Consider the following 10,498-nt stretch of genomic DNA (forward strand, 5'->3'; position numbering starts at 1 on the left):
ATTCTTTCATGTGTTTGTTGGCAGTCTGTATATCTTCTTTGGAGAAATGTCTATTTAGGTGTTCTGCCCATTTTTGGATTGGGTTGTTTGTTTTTTTGTTATTAAGCTGCATGAGCTGCTTATAAATTTCGCAGATTAATCCTTTGTCAGTTGCTTCATTTGCAAATATATTCTCCCATTCTGAGGGTTGTCTTTTGGTCTTGTTTATGGTTTCCTTTGCTGTGCAAAAGCTTTGAAGTTTCATTAGGTCCCATTTGTTTATTTTTGTTTTTATTTCCATTTCTCTAGGAGGTGGGTCAAAAAGGATCTTGCTGTGATTTATGTCATAGTGTGTCCTGCCTATGTTTTCCTCTAAGAGTTTGATAGTTTCTGGCCTTACATTTAGGTTTTTAATCCATTTTGAGCTTATTTTTGTGTATGGTGTTATGGAGTGATCTGATCTCATACTTTTACATGTACCTGTTCAGTTTTCCCAGCACCACTTATTGAAGAGGCTATCTTTTCTCCACTGTACATTTCTGCCTCCTTTATCAAAGATAAGGTGACCATATGTGCCTGGGTTTATCTCTGGGCTTTCTATCCTGTTCCATTGATCTATCTTTCTTTTTTTGTGCCAGTACCATACTGTCTTGATTACTGTCACTTTGTAGTATAGTCTGAAGTCAGGGAGCCTGATTCCTCCAGCTCCATTTTTCGTTCTCAATATTGCTTTGCCTATTCGGGGTCTTTTGTGTTTCCATACAAATTGTGAAATTTTTTGTTCTAGTCTGTGAAAAATGCCAGAAGTAGTTTGATAGGGATTGCATTGAATCTGTAGATTACTTCGGGTAGTAGAGTCATTTTCACAATGTTGATTCTTCCAATCCAAGAACATGGTATATCTATCCATCTATTTGTATCATCTTTAATTTCTTTCATCAGTGTCTTATAATTTTCTGCATACAGGTCTTTTGTCTCCTTAGGTAGGTTTATTCCTAGATATTTTATTCTTTTTGTTGCCTTGGTAAATGAGAATGTTTTCTTGATTTCACTTTCAGATTTTTCATTATTAGTGTATAGGAGTGCCAGAGATTTCTGTGCATTAATTTTCTATCCTGCTACTTTACCAAATTCATTGATTAGCTCTAATAGTTTTCTGGTCGCATCGTTAGGATTCTCTATGTACAGTATCATGTCATCTGCAAACAGTGACAGCCTTACTTCTTCTTTTCTGATTTGGATTTCTTTTATTTCCTTTTCTTCTCTGATTGCTGTGGCTAAAAATTCCAAAACTATGTTGAATAATAGTGGTGAGAGTGGGCAGCCTTGTCTTGTTCCTGATCTTAGTGGAAATGCTTTCAGTTTTTCACCATTGAGGACGATGTTGCCTGTGGGTTTGTCATATATGGCCTTTATTATGTTGAGGAAAGTTCCCTCTATGCCTAATTTCTGCAGGGTTATTGTCATAAATGGGTGTTGAATTTTGTCGAAAGCTTTCTCTGCATCTATTGAGATGATCATATGGTTTTTCTCCTACAATTTGTTAATATGGTGTATCACGTTGATTGACTTGCATATCTTGAAGAACCCTTGCATTCTTGGAATAAACCCCACTTGGTCATGGTGTATGATCCGTTTAATGTGCTGTTGGATTTGCTAGTATTTTGTTGAGGATTTTTGCATCTATGTTCATCCGTGATATTGGCCTGTAGTTTTCTTTCTTTGTGACATCCTTGTCTGGTTTTGATATCAAAGTGATGGTGGCCTCATAGAATGAGTTTGGGAGTGTTCCTCCCTCTGCTATATTTTGGAAGAGTTTGAGAAGGATAGGTGTTAGCTCTTCTCTAAATGTTTGATAGAATTCACCTGTGAAACCATCTGGTCTTGGGCTTTTGCTTGTTGGAAGATTTTTAATCACAGTTTCAATTTCAGTGCTTGTGATTGGTCTGTTCATATTTTCTATTTCTTCCTGGTTCAGTCTTGGCAGGTTGTACATTTCTAAGAATTTGTCCATTTCTTCCAGGTTGTCCATTTTATTGGCATAGAGTTGCTTGTAGTAATCTCTCATTATCCTTTGTATTTCTGCAGTGTCAGTTGTTACTTCTCCTTTTTCATTTCTAATTCTATTGATTTAAGTCTTCTCCCGTTTTTTCATGATGAGTCTGGCTAATGGTTTATCAATTTTGTTTATCTCCTCAAAGAACCGGCTTTTAGTTTTATTGATCTTTACTATCGTTTCCTTCATTTCTTTTTCATTTTTTTCTGATTTTTATGATTTCTTTCCTTCTGCTAACTTTGGGGATTTTTTGTTCTTCTTTCTCTAATTGCTTTAGGTGCAAGGTTAGGTTGGTTATTCGAGATGTTTCCTGTTTCTTAAGGTAGGATTGTATTGCTATAAACTTCCCTCTTAGAACTGCTTTTGCTGCATCCCATAGATTTTGGGTCGTCATGTTTCCATTGTCATTTGTTTCTAAGTATTTTTTGATTTCTTCAGTGATCACTTCGTTAATAAGTAGTGTATTGTTTAGCCTCCATGTGTTTGTATTTTTTACAGATCTTTTCCTGTAATTGATACCTAGTCTTATAGCATTGTGGTCAGAAAAGATACTTGATACAATTTCAATTTTCTTAAATTTACCAAGGCTTGATTTGTGACCCAAGATATGATCTATCCTGAAGAACGTTCCATGAGCACTTGAGAAAAATGTGTATTCTGTTGTTTTTGGATGGAATGTCCTATAAATATCAATTAAGTCCATCTTGTTTAATGTATCATTTAAAGCTGTGTTTCCTTATTTATTTTCATTTTGGATGATCTGTCCATTGGTGAAAGAGGGGTGTTAAAGTCCCCTACTATGAATGTGTTACTGTCGATTTCCCCTTTTATGGCTCTTAGTATTTGCCTTATGTATTGAGGTGCTCCTATGTTGGGTGCAGAAATATTTACAATTGTTATATCTTTTTCTTGGATCGATCACTTGATCATTGTGTAGTGTCCTTCTTTGTCTCTTCTAATAGTCTTTATTTTTAAGTCTATTTTGTCTGATATGAGAATTGCTACTCCAGCTTTCATTTGGTTTCCATTTGCATGAAATATCTTTTTCCATCCCCTTACTTTCAGTCTGTATGTGTCTCTAGGTCTGAAGTGGGTCTCTTGTAGACAGCAAATATATGGGTCTTGTTTTTGTATCCATTCAGCCAATCTGTGTCTTTTGGTGGGAGCATTTAGTCCATTTACATTTAAGGTAATTATCAATATGTATGTTCCTATTAACATTTTCTTAATTGTTTTGTGTTTGTTATTGTAGTTCTTTTCCTTCTCTTGTGTTTCTTGCCTAGAGAAGTTCCTTTAGCAGTTGTTGTAGAGCTGGTTTGGTGGTGCTGAACTCTCTCAGCTTTTGCTTGTCTGTAAAGGTTTTAATTTCTCCATCAAATCTGAATGAGATCCTTGCTGGGTAGAGTAATCTTGGTTTCAGGTTTTTCTCCTTCATCACTTTAAATATGTCCTGCCAGTCCCTTCTGGCTTGCAGAGTTTCTGCTGAAAGATCAGCTGTTAACCTTATGGGGGTTCCCTTGTGTGTTATTTGTTGTTTTTCCCTTGCTGCTTTTAATATGTTTTCTTTGTATTTAATTTTTGACAGTTTGATTAATATGTGTCTTGGCATATTTCTCCTTGGATTTATCCTGTATGGGACTCTCTGTGCTTCCTGGACTTCATTAACTATTTCCTTTCCCATATTAGGGAAGTTTTCGACTATAATCTCTTCAAATATTTTCTCAGTCCCTTTCTTTTTCTCTTCTTCTTCTGGAACCCCTATAATTCGAATGTTGGTGCATTTAATGTTGTCCCAGAGGTCTCTGAGACTGTCCTCAGTTCTTTTCATTCTTTTTTCTTTCTTCTGCTCTGCAGTAGTTATTTCCACTATTATCTTCCAGGTCACTTATCCGTCCTTCTGCCTCAGTTATTCTGCTATTGATCCCATCTAGAGTATTTTTCATTGCATTTATTGTGTTGTTCATCATTGTTTGTTTCATCTTTAGTTCTTCTAGGTCCTTGTTAAATGTTTCTTGCATTTTGTCTATTCTATTTCCAAGATTTTGGATCATCTTTACTATCATTATTCTGAATACTTTTTCAGGACTACCTATCTCCTCTTCATTTGTTAGGTCTGGTGGGTTTTTATCTTGCTCCTTCATCTGCTGTGTGTTTTTCTGTCTTCTCATTTTGCTTACCTTACTGTGTTTGGGGTCTCCTTTTTGCAGGCTGCAGGTTCGTAGTTCCCATTGTTTCTGGTGTCTTTCCCCAGTGGCTAAGGTTGGTTCAGTGGGTTGTGTAGGCTTCCTGGTGGAGGGGACTAGTGCCTGTGTTCTGGTGGATGAGGCTGGATCTTGTGTCTCTGGTGGGCAGGTCCACGTCTGGTGGTGTGTTTTGGGGTGTCTGTGGACTTATTATGATTTTAGGCAGCCTCTCTGCTAATGGGTGGGGTTGTGTTCCTGTCTTGCTAGTTGTTTGGCATAGGGTGTCCCGCACTGTAGCTTGCTGGTCATTGAGTGAAGCTGGGTGCTGGTGTTGAGATGGAAATCTCTGTGAGATTTTCACTGTTTGATATTATGTGGAGCTGGGAGGTCTCTTGTGGACCAGTGTCCTGAAGTTGGCTCTCCTACCTCAGAGGCACAGCACTGACTCCTGGCTGCAGCACCAAGAGCCTTTCATCCACACGGCTCAGAATAAAAGGGAGAAAAAGTAGAAAGAAAGAATTAGTAGAAGTAGAAAGAAAGAAAGAAAGAAAGAAAGAAAGAAAGAAAGAAAGGAGGGAGGGAGGAAGGAAGGAAGGAAGGAAGGAAGGAAAACAGAAAGAAAGAAGATAAAGTAAAATAAAGTAAGATAAAATATAAAGTTATTAAAATAAAAAAATAATTATTAAGAGAAAAAAGAAAACGGACGGATAGAACCCTAGGACAAGTGGTGGAAGCGAAGCTATACAGACAAAATCTGACACAGAAGCATACACATGCACACTCACAAAAAGAGGAAAAGGGGAAAAAATCATAAATCTTGCTCTCAAAGCCCACCTCCTTAATTTGGGATGATTCGTTGTCTATTCATGTATTCCACAGATGCAGGGTACATTAAGTTGATTGTGGAGCTTTAATCCGCTGCTTCTGAGGCTGCTGGGAGAGATTTCCCTTTCTCTTCTTTGTTCTCACAGCTCCCAGGGGCTCAGCTTTGGATTTGGCCCCTCCTCTGCTTGTAGGTCGCCGGTGGTCGTCTGTTCTTCGCTCAGACAGGACGGGGTTAAAGGAGCCGCTGGTTCGGGGGCTCTGGCTTACTCAGGCCGGTGGGGAGGGAGGGGCACGGAGTGCGGGGCGACCCTGCGGTGGCAGAGGCCGGCGTGACGTTGCACCAGCCTGAGGCGCGCCATGCATTCTCCCGGGGGAGTTGTCCCTGGATCCCGGGACCCTGGCAGTGGCGGGCTGCACAGGCTCCCCGGAAGGGGGGTGTGGATAGTGACATGTGCTTGCACACAGGCTTCTTGGTGGCAGCAGCAGCAGCCTTAGCGTCTCATGCCTGTCTCTGGTGTCCGCGCTTTTAGCCGCGGCTCGTGCCCGTCTCTGGAGCTTCTTTAAGCAGCGTTCTTAATCTCCTCTCCTCGCGCACCAGGAAACAAAGAGGGAAGAAAAAGTCTCTTGCCTCTTCGGCAGGTCCAGACTTTTCCCCGGACTCCGTCCCGGCCAGCCGTGGCGCACTAACCCCCTGCAGGCTGTGTTCATGCCGCCAACTCCAGTCCTCTCCCTGCACTCCGACCAAAGCCCGAGCCTCAGCTCCCAGCCCCGACCGCCCCGGCGGGGGAGCAGACAAACCTCTCGGGCTGGTGAGTGCTGGTCAGCACCGATCCTCTGTGCGGGAATCTCTCCGCTTTGCCCCCCGCACCCCTGTTACTGTGCTCTCTTCCGCGGCTCCGAAGCTTTCCCCCTTCGCCACCCGCAGTCTCTGCCTGCGAAGGGACTTCCTAGTGTGTGGAAACCTTTTCTCCTTCACAGCTCGCTCCCACTGGTGCAGGTCCCATCCCTATCCTTTTGTCTCTGTTTATTCTGTTTTCTTTTGCCCTACCCAGGTACGTGGGAGGTTTCTTTCCTTTTGGGAGGTCTGAGGTCTTCTGCTAGCGTTCATTAGGTGTTCTGTAGGAGTTGTTCCACGTGTAGATGTATTTCTGGTGTATCTGTGGGGAGGAAGGTGATCTCCACGCCTTACTCTTCTGCCATCTTCTTGGAAGACCCCCTTCCAGTTTTAATAGACTAAAATTTATGTACTTATTTGTGGGGCAAATGTATCTCAGCTGCCTACCTGAAGTCTCCACCTTTTTTCTTCTACTGGGAAAGTTCAAGGGAATGTAATCGTTTTTCCAGAAACTATTTGTGCTGGTTGTTCTGTTTACTCTCATGTTCCATTCCATGAGGGATAAGAATGGCCATAGAGCCTAATTTATAAACCACATATCCTATGCATCACTTATGTAAAAATATTCTAGCCCACACATCTTAAAAATAGAATATTAATGCATCCAATCCAGAGGACCAGCTAAAACACACACACACACACAAATGCTTAGACCAAAGAGCTGTGTCACTCAAATTTCTTGTTATCAGGATGAGATGAGGCAACTGTTTTCCTATGAAAGATGCCAGTATTTCCTAAATCCTCATATATTTTGTTGGGAATTACATTATTTTATAACGCCTCTTACTAGAATTTAGTTTTATCTCAAACACATGGTTTAGAAATATTGGCTTAAACTTCCGAAAAGAGAGTGTCATTTTCATGAATGTGAGATGTTGTAGGTGTGGGTATCTATAGGAGAATGATGAGCTCGTCTAGTTAGTAAATATTATTGATTGGCTATTAGAGGACATCTGTGGCTACTTTCCAAAGTTCTGTGATTCCATAACATAAGAAAATGTCACAAAGGGAGCACATTTCAAAAAATTAATAGCTATGATTTTTAAAAATATTTTACAGCCTGAATATTTGTTTTTCTTAATTAAAAAAAATACACAGGACCCTCACATCAGCTCACTCTTCTCTTTTGAGAGAAAGGACCATGACACTGTTACCCCACAGAGTAGCCTGAGAGACTTAACCAGACATAATACTTGACATCTGTACATTATCCAGATTTTACCATGTAAAGGGGCAACGGAATTTATGAGCAGTGACATATATGTAGTCTCAACTGAGTGCAGTTTGGAAAGTATTAGGCAGACAGTGAGACCTCTATTATTATTATAATAGAAATGCCGATTAAAGGTATACTTTCTTTAACAGATGTTAAAATGCCAATTCCCAAGCAATATGAGGTAATATATATTTCAAGCACCAATTAAGTGACATCTTTTCTAAGATTTCAAAATTCTTTTAAGCAATGTATCCTTTTTGTAGCCCTGTAATAAATAAATAAAATATAAATTTCCTGAGTCTTGGAAAATGCACATTTCTTAGAATTATATAAAATATGAATTCTTCTAAATGGTTCAGAAGTTTAAGTTATCACAGGTGAACATTAGGATTTTTTCATGTTCTAGAGACATGCATACCATACAACCATCTTGACTGTACTACTATATTTTAAAAGGAGTAAAATAAACAATATCATTTAATATTAGGCAGTTAAGTACAAATATGCCAGTTAATGTAATAGAGACATTGCTAAAAATCTGTCACATTTGTGAATAAGCTTCGTGTGTTTGATAAGGTGGCTCACTTCATTGAAAAATGAAGCAAACCTCACAAACCTGACACAAGCTATTCTGTGCGAAATCCCATGCCGTTTGCACAGCTAGGAAGTAGGGGTTAGATGCCTCTTTGCTGGTTCATTTCACCATGGATCCCACTTGCTGTAGGCCTCTCTGCATCATGTTTCCAAAGGAAAGAAGTCACTTTGAATGCAGGAACTTGTCCCCAGCAAAACAAAGCATGTGACCCCCTGATGCCATTTGACTGAATGATATTTAAAATTGGACAAAGATTTTTCCCTCATTAGATGCGGGCAGAGTTTTGCTCCTTTTCAAAGTCTGTCATTCTTTCAGCTGTGAGTCAGAGCTCAAGCTAAGTAAAACCCGTGAAGGAAAGGATTTTGTGGGTTTTCATGGGGAATGTGTAATTCTTTTTTTTCAGAAGTAATTAAAAACTACACAAGAATTTTCTCTGTGGGCACTGGTACTGATCTCCTTCTGCACCTTCAGTTTGCTACATGGCTTGGGGTGCACTCAGAGCCAGCTGGTGGCTCAGGCTCATTTGAGTGGGTGTCAGACCGCTGTTTGAAGGGTCTCTGTGGTCTCGGTGGGGCACTGGGTGCCTGTGTGTGGACTGCATGGAACTGTGTGCAGGTCTCTTGAGATTTCTCTTCTCATAGAGGGCTCTGTATAAGGCTCCTGTGAGAGGTCTCTGTGAAGTCTGTGTATTATCTCTGAGAGGTCCCTGTGTGGGGTGAGTGTGGGTCCCCGTGTGGAATCAGTGTGGGTCCACGTGTGAGGTCACTGTGGGTCCCCGTGTGGAATCAATGTGGGTCCCCGTGTGGGGTGAGTGTGGATCCCTGTGTTGGGGACTTTTAGTGAGGGGCCCTCCATTGCTGGCCTTTCTGCACCTCACAGCAGAAGGGCAAAGGGACTTGCACCTTCTTGTTTCTTACTCTTCTGTCAGTGTCCCTCTGTGTCACTTCTCTCAACACGTGCCTTGGGCGTCCAGCACCCTCAAACCCAGCACTCACCTCTTGGTGCCCCTGAGAGGACCTGGCAGCAGTCAGGCTCAGGGTCTCCGCTCTGTGCCACCCTCTCTTGAGCTCTGGAGGTTGTTCTGTGCTCTGGGTTCCAGCCCCTCCCTCAGGCCCTGGCTGTGCCCCCAGTGCTGTGTCCACCCTGGAGGATGGAGCCCAGAGGTGAGACCTGGCTTCAGGGAGAAACCACAGCACAAGCAGGCCTGTGCCTGCTCCCCCGCAGCAGGTCCTGGTCCCACATGTTGGGATCCTGACAGGCGTAGGGCAGGGCCATTCAAGCTGTCACCTGGATCAGGGGACCCTCCTGGAGCAGGACTCTCCACCACGGGAGTGACTGTGACACAGAGCCCCAAACTGCTCTGTAGAATTGCTCCTGTCTCCCTGGTTTCCTGTGTGGACGGGCCGGAGAGGAAAGCTGACGGCACCCTCGTTCTCCACAAGTCACTTCCCACCCACTGGGTGACACATCCTGTCTGCTGGCCTCTTCCCTCTCCAGACTCTGGAGTGAGCAAGGCTGATAGCAGATGAGACTTGCTACGACCCCAGCACAGTCCCTGAGCCTGTTAAGTCCCACCTGTCCCCTGGGAGCCTCCTTGGGCCACACGTGTAGGTAAAGGTCACAGACGGCGAGTCTGTCGTGAGCTCCCAGTCCTGTGAAAGTTGATTAACTACATTGTGGGGAAGTGAACCTTCCCTGCTTGGCGACTCCACGGCCTCTGGGAGCCTGACCCTCTGTGGAGGGGAGCTCCAGGCGCCTTCCCTCTGACTGGGCTCTGGGAGCTGGAGTCGGGGGAGAGTCTGGGCTGGGGCCACCGTGAGCCACTGGCCCCTAACTTCTTTTCTCTGGGCCTGTACACGGTGGTGGGACGCCAGGGGCTCCTTGGTCACTGTGCCATTTATGGGCACCTCTGCCACTTGCCTCCGTCCTCTGCATCCCACCCTAGGGGCACATGACAGACAGTGAGGTGACTGCAAACACAGTCACATCCCTGCTCGCTCCCTGGGGGAGGTAGACACTGTGAGTAGGGCTGTCCTCTCCTCTGGGGCAGGAGTGGACGGCCCTTGGCGGCCTCCATGGTCCTCACCTCACACCCTCAGAGCTGGGAGTGCGTGGTCTTTGTTCTCACCGCTGCTCCAGACTGTGAGGAAGGCAGAGGCCTGGTGACACTCCCAGCCCATCTCAATCCCAGCTCCATCAGGGAGAGAAGGAGCTTCCAGGGCAGGCATCATCTGTCCCCACCAAGACATGGGGGCAAGGTTTCTGCCACCTCTGGACTCTGGGCTAGCACTGCCCCCAAACTCCCCTCCTTATTCTGACATGTGAACTAGTCTGTGACACTTTCTGGAGCCTGAGGGGAATTTCAGCCTCTGCAAACCCCTCCCCTACAGTCCCACAAGTTCAAGGTAGAGAGAGAGCAGGAGAGGACTGAGCCAGTTCCTGAGAAGGGGGAGGTCTTTAGGTTTAGTTCACCTTGACACGTCCTGAATGCTGTTGCTTGTTTCTGTAATGCTGCTATTATGGAAACTTAAGTGCAGTGAGGGAATTGACGTGAGGATGAGTATTCCACGCTGGGATCAACCTCCCTCCATGGCCCCATCCCATCTGGAAGCCAGAGCAGGCACCTGGGAAGAGTGGACCCTGATCCCTTCCCTTCCCCCCAGCAGGGCACAGACAGAGACCACCACCTCTCATGAGAAAAAACATGTATTTTGGGAAACAATAAAAATTGTGGTAGGAAGAGAAGCCA

The sequence above is a fragment of the Stenella coeruleoalba genome (assembly GCF_951394435.1).
Source record: "Stenella coeruleoalba genome assembly, chromosome: 7".
NCBI classification, from domain to species: Eukaryota; Metazoa; Chordata; class Mammalia; order Artiodactyla; family Delphinidae; genus Stenella; species Stenella coeruleoalba.